This window comes from Pleurodeles waltl, chromosome 10, assembly GCF_031143425.1.
Source record: "Pleurodeles waltl isolate 20211129_DDA chromosome 10, aPleWal1.hap1.20221129, whole genome shotgun sequence".
Taxonomy (NCBI): Eukaryota; Metazoa; Chordata; class Amphibia; order Caudata; family Salamandridae; genus Pleurodeles; species Pleurodeles waltl.
Window position 1 is genome coordinate 1,071,047,353 of NC_090449.1, and position 17,765 is coordinate 1,071,065,117.

General features: G+C 50.5%; 1 protein-coding gene across 5 annotated transcripts in view; it reads left to right on the plus strand.

The window, feature by feature from the left end:
* Positions 1 to 7,720: 7,720 nt before the first annotated feature.
* LOC138262254 (uncharacterized) overlaps positions 7,721 to 17,765 on the plus strand; it is a 265,547-nt gene continuing 255,502 nt past the window's right edge. For all 5 annotated transcript variants that reach the window (XM_069212117.1, XM_069212120.1, XM_069212122.1 and 2 more), the window contains exon 1: positions 7,721 to 8,608. The gene's annotated coding sequence lies outside the window, so the exon portion shown is untranslated. The remainder of the gene's footprint in view (positions 8,609 to 17,765) is intronic.

Below are 17,765 nucleotides of genomic sequence, written 5' to 3' on the forward strand. Positions count from 1 at the left end.
TCACTGACTACGTTTTCCATCTCAGAGTTAATGTAGCATTGCAACCAGCATCAAGCAATAAACCACTCATTAACTCACCTTACTTCTACGAACACCAATCTACCTAGCTTGAGTATCTTGTGCCAACCTCTGTATCCCCCTTGATAAGGGCGTCTAGAATGAAAAGCAAATAAACTTATTTAAAAATGACCCAAGCCAATGTCTCAACCTAACCTGCCCATTCTTAATTTCTTTCTTTGCTCTTGAAAGTGATAAATCTTGATCCACCCACTACTCTTATCAGACTACCATCATTTTGTCCAGCCCGAAAACGCCTCACCAAAGTCTCGCCCTTCTCGCCCATGCTGTCCGACCTAGGCAGTAGAACCAACTAATTCCGGGCAGTTAGTGCGCGTTGAACCATCAAACGGTTCTTTTGAGAATTGAACTTTGATTTGCTGCACAACCTCTCACAGAATAAGTCAGTCTGCTAACGACTGAAGTCTTCATCGTTTATCTAAACATTACAAAGAGGCAGTATTGTTCAATAACTCTGCCCAACTGATGTGGAATCTTGAAATACTCCCCTGATTTTCTCATAATTTGATCTTCACAAAACACCATAGCTCATACGTACAACTTTCAGAAAAATATATTTCTTAAGTACTATATAATGAAAATATTAAAATAAAAGGATGAGCTTCCTTCAAAGGCTGAACTCTAAATTTCTGTATGACTCCTCATAGACAACATTTTTGTGCTTTAGCCAATGGCTTCTATTTCATAGCACAAATCAATCTTTTAACTCATGAATACCACGAGTTATTGCCATTTAATAGTAGTACCAGATGAAATAGAGAATCAAGCTAGAAACGAAGGGTCTGATTTAGATATTGGCGCATGAGTTACTCAGTCACAACAGTGGCGAATATCCTGTCCGCCAAAATATAAATCCTATTATGGCCTATGGCATTTCGATTTAGGCGGGCGATGGGATACTCATTCGCTAATATGTAAATCAGTCCCCTAGTCGTCATTACCTCATGATTTTATCTTATTAAACTCCATAGTTACCACAAAAGACTTGCAAAAATATGTTTGTATATGTGCACTAGAGGCAATTATTGAAGTGAAATAAAATATCTCCCAATATCAGGATCGAATCCCGAATGACTGCATGATTCATGTGCCATAGAATAAAAGCTGCTATCCTAGCTACGATAACAAACCTATCTTTTGTAAAACTTACCATGCAAGTAGTTCTATAAACGTTTCATGACCACATTATCAAAGCTATGTGCAAGCCTTGTGTGAATGTACTCCCTTTGTGGCCGGAAGAAAGTTCTGCTAGTGTTTAAACCTCATTCCCCCTCCCCTCCCTTCCTCTCATGTGGTCACCACTGACCCCCTCTGGTACATTAGTTTGGGAGATCTCACTTCCGCCCTCCAGTGTCCTTGCAGACCGCTCCGCTGAACTCTCACTTGAAACTGTCTTGGTGGAAAGTGACCGTCTTCTTTTCTCTCGATGAATCGTTGGATTGTGTTTGCTATACACCCCCTGGTTGTGTGTCTTGTAAAGGTCTTGTTTCAAGTAAGGGTGTGGTTATTCCTTGGAGGGCTCTTTCACGTCTGTCCTCAATATATTTATCATTTTCTCCAAGAGACAGGAGATGCTGGATTACAAATAGATAAATGGGGAAGGACATCGAAAAGACTGAATTTATTTTGTGTATATTTGCACTGCACGTTTTTGAGTGGTTTGTGGTGGTAACAGACGGTGCAACTATTGCTACATGGTTTTGTATTGATGATAAGGATTTATGAATAAAGGATTTTTGTGTGATTTATATTCTCTGTCTTACATTTCTTCTATGAGGTCATAGTGTGCAGTGAGGAGGGCTGGGCATATGGAGCTGACAGGGCGTGCAAGCGATACTGTCCCTTGTAGAAGTATTTGACAGGGATGGACAGGCTGGTTAGGGGCACTGTCCATTGTAAAATCAGTTGAAAGGGACGGTCAGTTTGGGCAGGAGACACTGTTCCCTGTAGAAGCAGTTGACATGGGGTGGGCAGTTTTGGCAGGAGACACTGTGAAGAAGCAGTCGACCAGGGTGGACAGGTTGGGCAGGAGACACTATGGAGAAGCAGTTGACAAGGGTGGACAGGTTGGCCTGGGGACACTGTCCCTTGGAAGCAGTTGACAGGGATGGACAGGTTAGGCAGGAGACACTGTCCCTTGCAGAGTCAGTTGACAGGGGTGGACATGTTGGACAGGAGACACTGGGCCTGATTCTAACTTTGGAGGACGGTGTTAAACCGTCCCAAAAGTGGAGGATATACCACCTACCGTATTACGAGTCCATTATATCCTATGGAACTCGTAATACGGTAGGTGGTATATCCGCCACTTTTGGGACGGTTTAACACCGTCCTCCAAAGTTAGAATCAGGCCCACTGTCCATTGTAGAAACAGTTGATGGGGGGACAGGTTGGGCATGGGATTCTACCCCTCGTAGAAGCAGTTGATAGGGATGGACAGGTTGGGCAGGAGACAATGGGGGTTATTCTAACTTTGGAGGAGGTGTTAATCCGTCCCAAAAGTGACGGATTTACCACCAGCCGTGTTACGAGTCCATTATATCCTATGGAACTCGTAATATGGCTGGTGGTATATCCGTCACTTTACCGTCACTTTTGGGACGGATTAACACTCCTCCAAAGTTAGAATAACCCCCAATGTCCCTTGTAGAAGCATTTGATAGGGATGGGCAATTTGGGCAGGAGGCATTGTTCCTTGTAGAAGCATTTGGCAGGGATGGGCAATTTGGGCAGGAGACACTGTTCCTTGGAAGCAGTTGACAGGATGGACAGGTTGGACAAGGGATACTGCCCCTTGTAGAAGCAGTTGACAGGGATGGACAGGTTGGACAAGTAAAACTCTCCTCTGTACATCGAGGGGACAGTGGACTTTCTCACTAGTACAAAGCGTTGTCAGGGGCGACTGTCCGAGGGGCCTCTTTTGGTTATACAGTGTAAACATGTGGGCAGAGGATACAGCGCTTTGTAGCTTCCGTTAAGTGGGTGGGCAGGCGGCACTGCCCTTTATACATGGAGTTAAGAGGGTGGCAGGGGGCACTGCCCTTTATACCTGGAGTTCAGAGGCTGGCAGGCGGTACTGCCCTTTATACCTGGAGTTAAGAGGGCGGTAGGCAGCAGTGCCCTTTATACCTGGAGTTAAGATGGTGGCAGGGGGCACTGCCCTTTATACCTGGAGTTAAGAGGGTGGTAGGCGGCACTGCCCTTTATACCTGGAGTTAAGATGGTGGCAGGCGGCACTGCCCTTTATACTTGGAGTTAAGATGGTGGCAGGGGGCACTGCCCTTTATACCTGGAGTTAAGAGGGTGGCAGGGGGCACTGCCCTTTATACCTTGAGTTAGGAGGGTGGCAGGCAGCACTGCCCTTTATACCTTTAGTTAAGAAGGTGGCAGGGGGCACTGCCCTTTATACCTGGAGTTAAGAGGGTGGCACGGGGCACTGCCCTTTATACCTGGAGTTAAGATGGTGCAGGCGGCACTGCCCTTTATACCTGGAGTTAAGAGGGTGTCAGGCGGCACTGCCCTTTATACCTGGAGTTAAGAGGCTGGCAGGGGGCACTGTCCTTTATACCTTGAGTTAAGAGGCTGTCAGGTGGCACTGCCCTTCATACCTGGAGTTAAGAGGGTGTCAGGTGGCCCTGCCCTTTATACCTGGAGTTAAGTGGGTGGGCAGGCTGCACTGCCCTTTATGCCAAGGAGTTAAGAGGCTGGCAGGGGACACTGCCCTTTATACCTGGACTTAAGAGGGTGGCAGGTGGCACTGCCCTTTATACATGGAGTTAAGAGGCTGCCAGGCGGCACTGCCCTTTATACCTGGAGTCAAGAGGCTGCCAGGCGGCACTGCCCTTTATACCTGGAGTTAAGTAGGTGGGAAGGCGGCATTACCCTTTATACCTGGAATTAAGAGGCTGGCAGGCGGCACTGCCCTTTATACCTGGAGTCAAGAGGCTGCCAGGCGGCACTGCCCTTTATACCTGGAGTTAAGTAGGTGGGCAGGCGGCATTACCCTTTATACATGGAATTAAGATGGTGGCAGGCGGCACTGCCCTACCCTTTATACCTGTAGTTAAGATGGTGGCAGGGGGCACTGCCCTTTATACCTGGAGCTAAGAGGCTGGCAGGGGGCATTGCCCTTTATACTTGGAGTTAAGATGGTGGCAGGGGGCACTGCCCTTTGTACCTGGAGTTAAGAGGCTGGCAGGGGGCACTGCCCTTTATACCTGGAGTTCAGTGGGTGGGCAGGCGGCACTGCCCTTTATACCTGGAGTTAAGAGGTTGGTAGGCGGCACTGCCCTTTATACCTTGAGTTAAGAGGGTGGCAGGCGGCACTGCCCTTTATACCTGAAGTTAAGATGGTGGCAGGGGGCACTGCCTTTTATACCTGGAGTTAAGAGGGTGGCAGGGGGCACGTGCCGTTATACAAGGAGTGTCCAGGGTCGAATAGAGGACACTGCCTGTTGTGCAAGGACTTGAGGTGGGGGACAGGGTGGGCAGGGCACTGCCCCTTGTACTGAATGAGCAGTGTGGAGTGGCTGTGCTGGGCAGTGGGCACTGCCCCTTGTACTAGGAGTTAGCAGGGGGTGCGCTACACAGAGGGGGCCCTGCCCCTTGTACAAGGCGTTAGCAGAGGGTATGCTACACAGAGGAGGCACCGCCCCTTGTACAAGGAGTTAGCAAGGGGTATACTATACAGAGGGGGCTCTGCCCCTTGTACAAGGCGTTAGCAGGGGGTGCGCTACACAGACGAGGCACTGCCCCTTGTACGAGGTGTTAGCGGGGGTGCGCTACACAGAGGGTGCGCCGCCCCTTGTACAAGGCATTAGCAGGGGGTGTGCTGCACAGAGGGTGGCGCTACCCTGTACTAAGAGTTAAAAAGGTGGACTTGGTAGACAAGCACCCAGAGTTGCTAGGGGGCACCCTACGCTCAGGGCACTGCCCCTCGTACAATAATTTGGCAGGTGTAATCAATCAATCAATCAAACAAATTTCTTAAGCGCACCACTCACCCGGTAGGGCCTCAAGGCACTGGGAGGGGGTACTGCTCGAAAAGCCATGTTTTGAGGTGCTTTCTGAAGGTTAGGAGGTCCTGGGTCTTGCGTAGGTTGGTGGGGAGGGAGTTCCAGGTTTTGGCGGCGAGGTGGGAGAAGGATCTGCCACCGGAGGTGGTGTGTTGGATGCGGGGGACTGTAGCGAGGGCAAGGTCGGCGGAGCGGAGCTGTCGAGTTGGTTTGTGGAAGTTGATTAGTTTGTTGAGGTAGGCCGGTCTGGTGTCGTGGAGGGCTTTGTGAGTGTGGACAAGTAGGTGAGGGTTCCTCTTGGGGTGGTGTTGGCGTTGATGTGTACCTGAAAGTGTAGGTGCTCTGCGGTGTCTAAGGTGTCGCTGGTGTTGGTGGAAATCTTGATAGAGATTCTGTGTATTTTGGTAATTCCTCCTCCTGTTTTGTTGGTGCGGTCTCTACGGGTGATTTTGTATCCTTCTGGGATGGCGATGGCGATGTCGGGTTCTGATGAGGAGTTCATCCATGTTTCAGTGAGGAAGGCGATGTTGAGAGAGTTAGTGGTGAGTAAGTCCCAAAGCTCGATGGGTGCTTGTAGATGGAGCGGGTGTTAAGGAGGATGCAGTTGAGGTGATTGGGGGGTTTGGTGTTGTTGTGGTGCTTGTTGGTGTTGGTGTGAGTGCATGAGAAGTGGCATGAGTGGCATTTGAAAGGTCCGAGTGTGTGTCTGGGTTTGGCCTGGGCACAGGCCATGTGCCGGCCGGGGTTGAGAGCAAGGAGCTCTGTGGAGGACTAGTGGCGCTTGGGGGGGGCCTGAGGAGTGTGGACCAGGGGAATGGGCGCTGGGTGCGGTCCAGGCGCGGACAGGCGCAGATGGGCTTGCCTCTGGTGCGTCTTTGGTGCGCCAGCAGCGCGACCGCGCAGCAGTCGCCACTAAGAAGGGGAGGTGGGAGGGAGGAGCAGCTGGGAGGCGGGTGCGAGTGGCCAATGGGGGCACGAGGGGGCGGGGATGCAGGGGACGCAGCGGTAGGATCAGAACAACCGGCAAGAGCCGGAAAAGAAAAACTGGCACAATCAGAGCGAATAATACGAAGCGGAGCAGAAAATGGGCACAGGTAAAGTTAAAAACAGTGTGTAAAACGAAAAACAAATTACAAGAACTGAAATACGATTTACAGAAAACATAATACGCGGTACAAAGCACACTAGATACACCTACCACTAGGCACCAGGGATGATGCGCAGGTGGGTGCCTGCAGGCGGTGGATGGCCTCGAACATCTTTTTGCAGCAACGGCAGGGTCAGGGGCACGGAGGCAGGCTGGTGGAGCCAAGTGTACTCCTGGCCCAAAGCAGGTCAGGGAGGGCATTGCCTCGTGCCATGGAGTTGGCAGGTGTAAGCTATGCAGAGTGGGCACTGCTCCGTGCCATGGAGTTGGCAGGTGTAAGCTGTGCAGAGAGGACACTGCCCCGTGCCTTGGAGTTGACCGGTTTAACCTACACAGAGGGGTCACTGCCCCGTGTACATGGAGTTGGCATGGAGTAAGCTGCGCAGAGTGTGCACTGCCCCTTGTACATGGAGTTGGCATGGGGTAAGCAGCGCAGAGTAGGCACTGCCCCGTGTACATGGAGTTGGCATGAGGTAAGCTGCACAGAGGGGGCAGTGCCCCGTGTACATGGAGTTGGCATGAGTTAAGCTGCACAGAGGGGGCAGTGCCCTGTGTACATGGAGTTGGCTTGAGTTAAGCTGCACAGAGGGGGCAGTGCCCTGTGTCTTGGAGCTGGCAGAGGTAAGCCGCACAGAGGGGGCACTGCCCCGTGTACATGGAGTTGGCATGAGGTAAGCTGCACAGAGGGGGCAGTGCCCCGTGTACATGGAGTTGGCATGAGTTAAGCTGCACAGAGGGGGCAGTGCCCCGTGTACATGGAGTTGGCATGAGTTAAGCTGCACAGAGGGGGCAGTGCCCTGTGTCTTGGAGCTGGCAGAGGTAAGCCGCACAGAGGGGCCACTGCCCCGTGTACATGGAGTTGGCTGGTGTAGGCTGCACAGAGGGGGCACTGCCCCGTGTACTTGGAGTTGGCATGGGTACGCTGCACAGAGGGGGTAGTGCCCCGTGTCATGGAGCTGGCAGAGGTAAGCTGCACAGAGGGGGCACTGCTCCATGTACTTGGAGTTGGCATGGGGTAAGCAGCGCAGAGTGGGCACTGCCCCGTGTACATGGAGTTGACAGGTCTAACCTACGCATAGGGGTCACTGCCCCGTGTACATGGAGTTGGCATGGGGTAAACAGCGCTGAGAGGGCACTGCTCCGTGCCATGGAGTTGACAGGTCTAACCTACGCAGAGAGGGCAGTGCCCCGTGTACTTGGAGTTGGACAGGGGTACGCTGCGCAGAGGGGACACCGCCCCTCTCCTCCCCCCCCCCCCCCACACACACAGAGCCCTATCTAGGACAGGAGGGTAGAGCCGGGCAGCCTGGTGGTTTCCAGGGCAGCAGCCGGGGGCAGCATCCACGCTGTGGCGGAATGTCAGGAATGCGCCGGGCACTTCACCCTCCTCGAGGGAGACGCGCAGACCGGAGAGCGCGGGCAGAAGAACCTGTTCCACCCCCGGGGGCAGCGACTCCTCCCGTGGAGCCTCCTCCCCGAAGCAGGGCAGGGCCGGGCAGGCAGTGTGAGAGGCTCAGCCCGGAGACAGCGCTGCAGCCTCCCGGAGTCGCTGAGAGCACCGAGGGAATCTCACTGAGGGCGCACTGCACCTGGGGACTGTCACTGAGAGCGCACTGCACCTGGGCATCCTCACTGAGGGCGCACTGCACCTGGGGACCGTCACTGAGTGCGCACTGCACCTGGGGACCGTCACTGAGAGCGCACTGCACCTGGGCATCCTCACTGAGGGCGCACTGCACCTGGGGACCGTCACTGAGTGCGCACTGCACCTGGGGACCGTCACTGAGTGCGCACTGCACCTGGGGATCCTCACTGAGTGCGCACTGCACCTAGGGAGCGCCCTGCACCTAGGGAGCGTCACGGAGGGCTCATTGCACCTGGGGCCGTTGCTGAGGGCGCACGCCTCAAACAGAGCACACCTGAGCAAAATAACCCTCACCTGGAGAAGCTGGCACCATACCTGTACTGAGGAACTCTCACCTGGAGGGACTGGGAACACACCTGCACCGAGGGATGCCCACCTGGAGGAGCTGAGAACACATCTGTGCCGAGGGACACTCACCTGGAGGAGCTGAGAACACAACTGTACTGAGGGACTCTCGGAGGAGCTGAGAACACACCTGTACCGCGGGACTCTCACCTGGAGAAGCTGTCCGTACACCTGGGGCTTTCTCTAGAAGCACATTAGTAGTGAAGGACACGCACTGAGGAAACCCCTGCAGGCAGGAGCCGTGCCTGGTGCACACCAGCACCACTGGCCCTCAGTTGGACGCGCTGACTGCACATCTTGCTAGGGGACACTCACAGGAGTTGGTGCCACGCCTGGTCTGGAGCGGACCGAGGGGCTCTGCAATCAAGGACTGCACAGGTAGGAATGGCGGCAGCACTTGGGGGAATGGGGGCAGGGGTGCTCCGGTTAGATATCAGTAGTGGGGTGGGAGCCAGCCTGGGGAGATGGCTCAGGTTTGGGCACCAAAGTGAGGCGCAGGTGTGGACAGAACTGAGGGGTGCTCTAGACGAGGACAGTGGGGTTCGAGAGGAACAGGGGGCCCAGCTGCTGCCACAAACCACCTGAATGCTGATGGTGATAGACACGAGGGAACTGTTTGGTGCTCTTTCTGTCTTCCCTTCTCCCTCCCTTCTTTTCCCCCCTCCTTCTTTCGAGTCTGCCCTCTTCTCTAGGTCCACCATTCCATTTGTCTCTTGGTCCTGCCACTACCTGTGTTCCTTCAGGTTCACTCCAACCCTCACTTCTATCTTCTTACCTCCCTCCCCCAGTTTCCTTTCTTCTTCCCTCCTTCCCTGAGTTTCCTTTCTCCCTTTCCCTCCATCTTCCTGCACTGCTTTATCCCTCCACATTCTCTCTCTTCTGCTCTTGTCCTTCCTCGTCCCTACTTAGAAGCTGCTCTCTTTTGCCCTGCTGCTCTCTCTTGCATCACAGCCTTCCCACGGCGCTCCTCCTCTGCACCAAGATTCCCATAGGCACTGCAGACATTAGTGGTGGTCTAGCGCCTGCAAGAGGTAGCGCTTTCTACCAGGTAGCCAGTGGCGAAACGCAAAATTATTCCACCTCCACCGCAAAATGATGTAATTGGCAGAACGTTCTGCAGAAAGTAGAATCCCCGAAATAACATGACCTAGACTTTGTGTGAACAAAATATCACATATCATTTACAGAAATATCACCTTGTTAGAGTTAATAATATAAAATCTACACATAATGACGCAGATGACCAGGATATTGACATCGGATGATATTTTGGGATCAATATTCTGACACAACCCCCCAGAAAGGAGATAGTAGGTGCTCATTTTTCCTTGATGTGCTTGTCTTTGAAGGTTTAGGCATTTCTCATTGGCTTTGATTCATAAGCGCACTGGTACCGAGTTACATCCATCAGCAATTGCTAGAGTGGAGTCCTATTCTCCTGTTTGCACTATCAATGAGGCCAGCGTACCTCGGATGCTTTCCAGCTTGGTGCAGAAGCAGACTGCCCTATACGGAAGCCGCATAGGCTCATAGCCCCACCCCCTTCCCGCGAAAGTGTACATTTTTTACCAAAGACAGTGGGAAAGGTTTTGTTACATTGAAATATAGGTTGACTTTTCAATCGATCCGTATATTTTGCAGTTAAGTGTGCCATGGACTATAACGTCCAGCATGCACCAGGGGTGGGGATGCAGAGTTCTGGCCGAATTGCACCTTTCACCATGTGTCGGAATTTTTTACCCATGAGGCTCCAGAAATGTGAGCGAGATGTGGCGTCCCCTAGTATGATTTTCTAACATGGGCAGTCGCAAGAAGTCGTACTCAGAAGTCTGCTTCTTGAGTAGATTTGCTGTGGCTCCGGGGGCAGCAAAATCAGCTTGAATGGCCATGCTCTCTTGCACAGTGCAAGGTGCTATTCGTGCTAATTTTTCAGCTCCGCGTGCTGCTAGCACTTAATTTCAGCACAAGCAGGGCAGCGTGCATATATTCCACCCATTGGCTGAACTCTACAGAATCTTGCTGAGGTTTTCTAAAACTCTGTGGAATTCCGCAGAGTAAAACTTCGTGAGTTCTGCCCACTGCTACTCTGCCCGTTAGAAGTAGGATCGTGATTATCAATTTCTCAGTGTTTGTTTCTGACTTTGGTGCAGAAGCTGTGGTGTTTGGTCCTTTTGAGCGTCTCCAGGCTATTTGTCACCCAACACTCATCAATGCTATAAGCATCTGGTGAAAATGCCCAAGAGTGCCCAGAATTTTGTCTGCGTTGAGCACAATGAAGGTTAATGCTGAATCTATTGTGAAACCTCAGAGACACAGAGTTTGAGGTGCGATGGCATCTCTGCGTTTTCCTCTGGTTCCTACATGGTGTCAGATGCAGAAGCTAGGGCTTCCAGGCAGTAGAGTAGCGCTATGTGCTGGGCCACAGAGTATTCCAACAGGAACCTGCCCCCCCACTAGCCTCAGTGAGCATCTTACCAGATGCACAAAGGGGCTTTGGGGCCTAGGTTACACCAATGATGGTAAAGATTCTTCATTGGTCAAGACGTTTTATGTGTGTGCCACCACTCTTATTTCAGTATTTTGGCTATGATAGGTATCCTGGATACAAGTGTGTGGTCAAGTGCCCTCAGGATGACAGGACTGGCCCAAGACAGCCAATAACTGCAGTCAGCATGTCTCGCCTCAATGACCTACTGCAGAAACACAAAGCCTGTCACTTCAGAGACAGAATGGACCAAGTTTAGTTATAATAAATGTTCATCTCATGTAACTCACCTTTCCGTCCTCCTGTGCACACATGGGTGCATCTTTGAGCCTCAGAGGGTTGGTGTTCATGCTTCATCTGAGGCCTGAAGAACTGAACTCAAGACTGCACACACGCCCTTTAGATGTGGACCCGATGCTCCAGAACACACCTCAAGACTTGAACAAAAAGCTCTGAATGAGGGTTCTTGAATTGTTCACAATGCCCCAGATGGGGCCTCCAGCCCTGGAAACAATTTTCCAGACTAGGGGCCCGATTTAGATATTGGCAGATGATTTACTGCGTCACAATGGTGACGGATATCCCATTCGCGGATATATAAATCTTTCAATATCCTATGAGATTTATATTTCAGCGAATGGGATATCTGTCATCATTGAGATGGAGTAACCCATCTGCCAATATCTAAATCAGGCCCCAGGTCTCAACAGCTTGACACAGAGCTCCAGGTGAGAGCTCTCCTCAACACTTCAAACGTGGCCCCCAGAACTGGACACAATGCCTCAGAAGGAGTATCAGGGGGTCTCTAGAGAGGGGTGTGATCCTTGAGATGATATATTCTTAATTAAACAATTCAGATGAACCTTGTAGAGCTGGACACAATAAACTTAATTATGCGTCCAGAAGAGGACAAAGCACTGCAGACGACAGCTCCAGAGCAGGACACCACAACCTCAATTAAACACCCAGACCAGGACAAAGCACCACTGATGGGGACTTCAGACCTGGACACCATAACCTCAATTAAACACACAGACCAGGACAAGGCACCACTGATGGGGACTTCAGACCTGGATACCATAACCTCAATTAAACACTCAGTCCAGGACAAAGCACTGCAGAGAGGGCTCTAGAGCAGGGCACAATAATCTCAATTATACACTCAGAACAGGACAAACCACTGAGCTGAGGGCTCTAGAGCAGGACACAGTATATAGATGGGACCTGTACAATTCGGTCCAACACTCCACCTGAGGCAGCCGCAGCTGGATACAGGGGTACAGGTGAGGCCTCCATAGACACAGCACCGCCGATGGGGGATCACTGATGATGTAGACAGGAGAAACAAGTCCTCCTGTTACACCTTCTCTTGCACCAATGACATCACCAGTTTGGGGACGAGGGACAACTTTTGTGATTCTTCTACTGAAACAGAATGACACAGGGTGATAGTGTAGCATGTTGTGTTGTTTTATACACTATGGGGGTCATTACAACCCTGGCAGACGGTGTTAAAGCGGCGGTAAGACCGCCAACAGGCTGGCAGTCTTTTTTTTAGTATTATGACCATGGCGGTTACCGCCATGGTCGTCCGCCGCTTCCCCGTTCCGCCCGCCAGGGCGGAGACAACCGCTGGGCTGGAGACATGGGTCTCCAGCCCGGCGGCCGTGACAATACCGCCGCCGGTATTGTGACCCGGCTTACCGCCGTGGATTTCCAGCGGTAGGAACCGCCATGAAATCCATGGCGGTAAGCACTATCAGTGCCAGGGAATTCCTTCCCTGACACTGATAGGGGTCTCACCCACCCCCACCCCAACTCCCTCCCGTACCCCACCACCCCTGCCACCCCCCAAAGGTGGCAGGGCCCCCCTCCTCACCCCGACCCCCGACATTACCTTACATCTACACACCGACACGCACGCAGGTACCACCAACACACATACACGCACACACACCGACATACATGCCAACATCCACACACACAGTCAGACACGCACACCCACATTCAAACATACACGCACACATCCATACAGACATACATACAGACACGCACCCATTTCCGAAACACGCAACACCCCGCAAGCATACACGCACTCACACACCCCCCTACATACACAGATTCACACCCCCATGCACCCACACAACACCCCCCAACCCCCTCCCCTAACGGACGATTGACTTACCTGTTCCGTCAATCCTCCAGGAGGGGACGGGAGCCATGGGGGCAGCTCCGCCAACACCACACCGCCAACAGAACACCGCCGCGCAGAATCACAGGACGTGATTAGCTCGGCGGTGTTCTGTTGGCGTGGCGGTGGAGGTGGAGCAACCTCCACTTCCCCGCCGCCCGCAAGGATGGCTGTTGGCGGCTCTCCGTCGGAAAAACGATGGAGGGCGGAAATACGCCGAGCGGCAATCCGCCACTACTGGCGGTCTTCCGCACGGCGGTCCCTCGGCGGTCTTCTTAAAAGACCGCCGAGGTTGTAATGACCCCCTATGTCATAATACACAACGGCATGGTGGTGCACGTAGAGGGAGGGAACATGTACACATGCTGATGCTTTGCTATGTTGTAAAGTTACGGTACGTTACCTGCATTGTGTAATATAGAGTTATGTTGTGTTGCTTTCTGTTGTGCTATGTTGTGTTGCGATATGCACTTCTATGCCAACTTACTTTACGTTACATTATTCTGGGGTCAGCGGGCTCTTATAGGGAAGGCTAGTAGGCGCCAGTGACACCGCTGCAAAATGGGGATGGTGGTAAGAGGACGCTGTCTGAACGCTGATATTTATAAGTCGAAGTCTACCAGACAGCGCAGTTGTCTGGTTTGCTAACATCTTTGGGACATTCGGAAAGCTTCTCTGGGAATCATTCCACCCATTGTTTACCATTGGGTTTGTGGTTTACAACTCACATTTCCTTCATTTCTATTTGCTGGCTTTATTTGTTTTAGGCTGTCCAGCTTGAGTTTGCCCCTTCCATGGCCCATAGCTTATTTACTGTATCCTTCTGAGTGCTCCCTTTCTGCAAACAGACCTTTAAATATTGTTCTTTTCTCATCACATTTGCTGTGGAGTCAAAGATAGAGATCAAATGTCCGGCTTGGGCTTCCAGTGAGCTTCTTGTTTATTTTTATTTTCTGACTTCAAAGTAAGAGGATTTATGTGGCAATCATGCTTGCTACTGGGATTGTGCTGGAAAAGCATGTACAATGTTATTTTTTTCTAGCACACAACAACATTTAAATGGCTTTAAATGAACTGTGCAGATATGTCAGAATATATGAGAATTAGGACAGTGCAAATGAAGTACATTTGTTGGTAATTCTGAAGTGAGGGGAAGGGTCCCAGGCTAGAGTGTGCCCTGTGTCTAGGGGTGAGGTAGGTTTTTGGGGCACACCACAGGAGGGGCCCCTTTATGGCCCTTAAATGAAGCGTGGCTGCCCTCTACACATCCTCTCATCCCTCATGCAGGGGTGAATGTCTCCAGGGGCTGAAGGGGGAGTGTTTCTGTTTTTAAAGCCACACCAGCTGCAAACAAACGCCATGCATGAACACCAAACCTTTGTCTCCTAAATCACGCGCCAGAGGCCTCCTGTTTACTCAGTGATCGCATCTGCCAAGTACCAGCCATTGGTTAAAAAACAGTGTCACGTGGAAGCTCAATGCCCTCTTAATCTGACCGAGTTTAATGTACACACTGGCAAAACAACTGGTGATTATATACTGAAAACATACATAAGATTTACAAAAAGTAACAAGCATTGGCAAAGCCAGTTAGTGGCGATTTGGGACCTATTTGCTTTGCCAATATTTGTAGCGTCTTCCCCAGCCTGGGTTCCCGCCAATGAATACGCCACACGTGGAGCTATGTAACCCAGCGTTTTAAATCTGCATTTACTGCACCACGTTCTAACACTTACGTCATTATCCTACGGAGTCTTTCAGGATCCAAAAAGGTTCCATCATACACACTCAGAAGGTACAACAGTAGTGTTTAGCCATGCTGTACAACATCCCTGATCCCCTGCAGCAAAGGTACGGAGAAGGAAAAAAGCCAAAGATGCGGCCGGCCATTTAATTTTTTTGTGAGCGCGCACGCCACTCATGCGCACGCCCACAAAATGACGCAGGTGCTTTTTTTAAGTATCATTAAAGCTTTGTTTCTTTTTTATTTTTAAAAAGAAGACTAGGGAAGCAACACAAGGACCTGTGTGGGGGGGAAACCAGTGCCTCAAATGGGCCAGTGCTCTCCGGTAATGAGTACTGGCACTTCTCAGTTTCCTCCCCTTGAGTACTGGTACTCCTAGTGGCATGCTGTGGTGAGGTTCTGAGGTTGGAGTAGTGCAGTGAGGTGCTGTTGAATACGACGCCTTCGGATGGAGTGTGTCTGTGAGGCACTCTGACAGTCAGTGGTGAGTGTATTCCATCCCTAGGTTTCTGCTGTCGCCTTAGGCTCTGACTGATTGCACAACAGGAATAAGGAGATGTAGCCTAACAGCTTGAGCCCCTGACTTTGGAACTGTAGCGCCTTCAGTTCGAGGGTAAGGCTCAGTGCTGGAATACACCCATCATTGTCCGTCGGAGTGCCTAGAACCTTTCGGATAAGTTCGGCTCATGTGTGCAATGCACAATTGGTACTTTTGTGCAGTTTTATATACGGCAACCTTGGCACGGGGACATTAAAGCGCTTTAAATGAGAAGCGCAAGTTCTACATGAAAGCATCCATGTTTTGTTTTTGCTGTCGATGAAGTGCGTAGCCCATATTTTGGAGCAGACACCTGTATGATACAATGCAGAGGCTGAGGCCAGTTAAAGTAAACACATGTGGTGTGTCGAAGTGATGACATTTCAGTGGAGCACTCAGAACCCTGACTGGGGGGTTGAGTGGGATCCTGCTGCAATGTTAGATAAAGCTTGCATGCATAGGTTTGTATCCCAACTTCGTCACCAATGTTGCAACGTTAGATAAAGTTTGCACGCATGGGGTTCGTAGCCCATCCTCGTCGCCAATGTTGCAATGTTAGAAAAAGTTTGCAGGTGCTGGTTCTAGCCCATCCTCGTCCCCAATGTTGCAAAGTTAGACAAAGCTTGCACGCGTGGGCTTATATCCCATCCTCGTCGCCAATGTTTCAATGCTAGATAAAGCTTCGGAGTCACTCAGGTAAGTTTTGAAGATGAAGTTTATTTGTATCAAGTAGTGAAGAACATGGAGCCCACAACAGCGCACCTTCAGCACCCACTTTCCAGCGGTAACCAACTCACCAACACTCAAGGTGGCACGGGCCTGAATGATCCATATTCAATAAATAACAAATACATACAATGCTAATGGGCAAAAGGAATGTCTCATGCTACAGTATGTAAAAGCACAGATGAAACAAACATAAACATTCCCCAATCATAATACTGCGTACGTGAAGGCAACGACAAATTAAATAACGAGCTGGAGAAAGCGGGCTTGCTCTAACACATTACTAAGTGCCTACCAGGTACCACAGGTCCGTAAAGTCCTAGGTAGAGCGGTGCATGAGGCCTTCATTGAATACTAGGCACTTAGAAAAGAAGGGCTGTGAGATAAGTAGATCCCTGGAGGGAGAAGAGAGGTTCAGCTGTGGTCTTCTATGGCACCCGTATGAGTACAGATGTCCTGAACCGTGGCGATCAGCTGTAGAGTAGAGAGGGGTGATGCTGTATAGAGCTCTAGGGGAAAGGGATGGATGTTTGACCATCCGGGGACCAGAAGGTTCAGAGGTGAGGAGAGGAGGGGCTGATGTCCCAGATGATTGGGATGGCCTCTGATGGGTTATGGAGGTAAAGGATGGTAATTTGGGCAGAGCGCGAGGGGGGAGGGGTGGTATATGGGGAGAGTCTTACATTCTTTCTCAAGGCGGGTGATTTTCATGGAACAATAGGAATAGTGTATATGGCTAGCGTGCAGGGTGTTGAGGGGGTGTGGGAGGTAAACCAAGGCCATTGATGCAGGATAGACAGGACCCTTCTAAGCCATCTCAGGGTTCTGGTGACATTTACAAACCACTCCGCCTTTCCTCTACTGCACAACTGCATTATGAGGCCAAGTTTATATGTCTGATGTACAGTGCTGCACAGGACAAAACATACAACATGCCTGAAAACCAAACATACAGTAAGCAGGAAACAAGCAGTGACCATTAATAACTGAAAAAAAACCTGAATATCTTAAAAACCTCAAAAAGCATATAACACATATGTTGTGCTCGTGGAGTAAAAGGAGTGTTTTTATGTGCTTACTACCTATGTATTCTATAGGTTGAGTGCATCCTGCCCTCTGAGCTCCTGGGTCCTTCTTCACTCAATATCTTCGCCCATGTTCGTGCCAATCAGGGCCACATTCCCAGAGAGCTCAGCCATTTTGGAATCTGTGGTTTGTACTTTTAACTTTAGCAACAATTCATCTGTGGCTTTTTAATCACTTCCGTTTGTCTTTTTTTTTGTTGAAAATAAATATTAGGTCTTTGATGTGTGTTAATATTTACTTTAACTGAAACCACAAAAGCCACTCTACCTCTGTTCTTTGCATTAAAAACTCCCATAAAAATGTAACGTTCTTTGTGCTCTATGTAGAAAGAGACTTCTGTGCATTCGAAATTATCATAACAAACCTGAATTTCAGCACAAAAATGGCTCTTTTATATGTTTTCGAAGTCCGAAAACGTAAAACATCTTTAATGGTGACTTGGGTGCATAGGTTTGTAATTGTTTCCAGTTTGAAAAAGTTTCTGCAAAACAGAGAGTTTTAAATAAACACAACCGAAGGCCCATGTTCAGAAGTTCCTGCGTTTGTTTCCTGCAGAAGATGCAGTGAATGGGATTTACCCCAACGCCTGGCCTCACCCTCTCTTCCCTGGTGGTAACGCCCCACCTCAGTGCCTCCCCGGCCCAGCTGTTACATGGCCCAATCCAGGGCAATGGAACCGCCACACCGCCATCTTGGATGGGGCCAGGCCGCCCCTCTGTAGTCATAGTATGCTATGGTGCAGCGCTGCTAATCACCTGTGAGGGT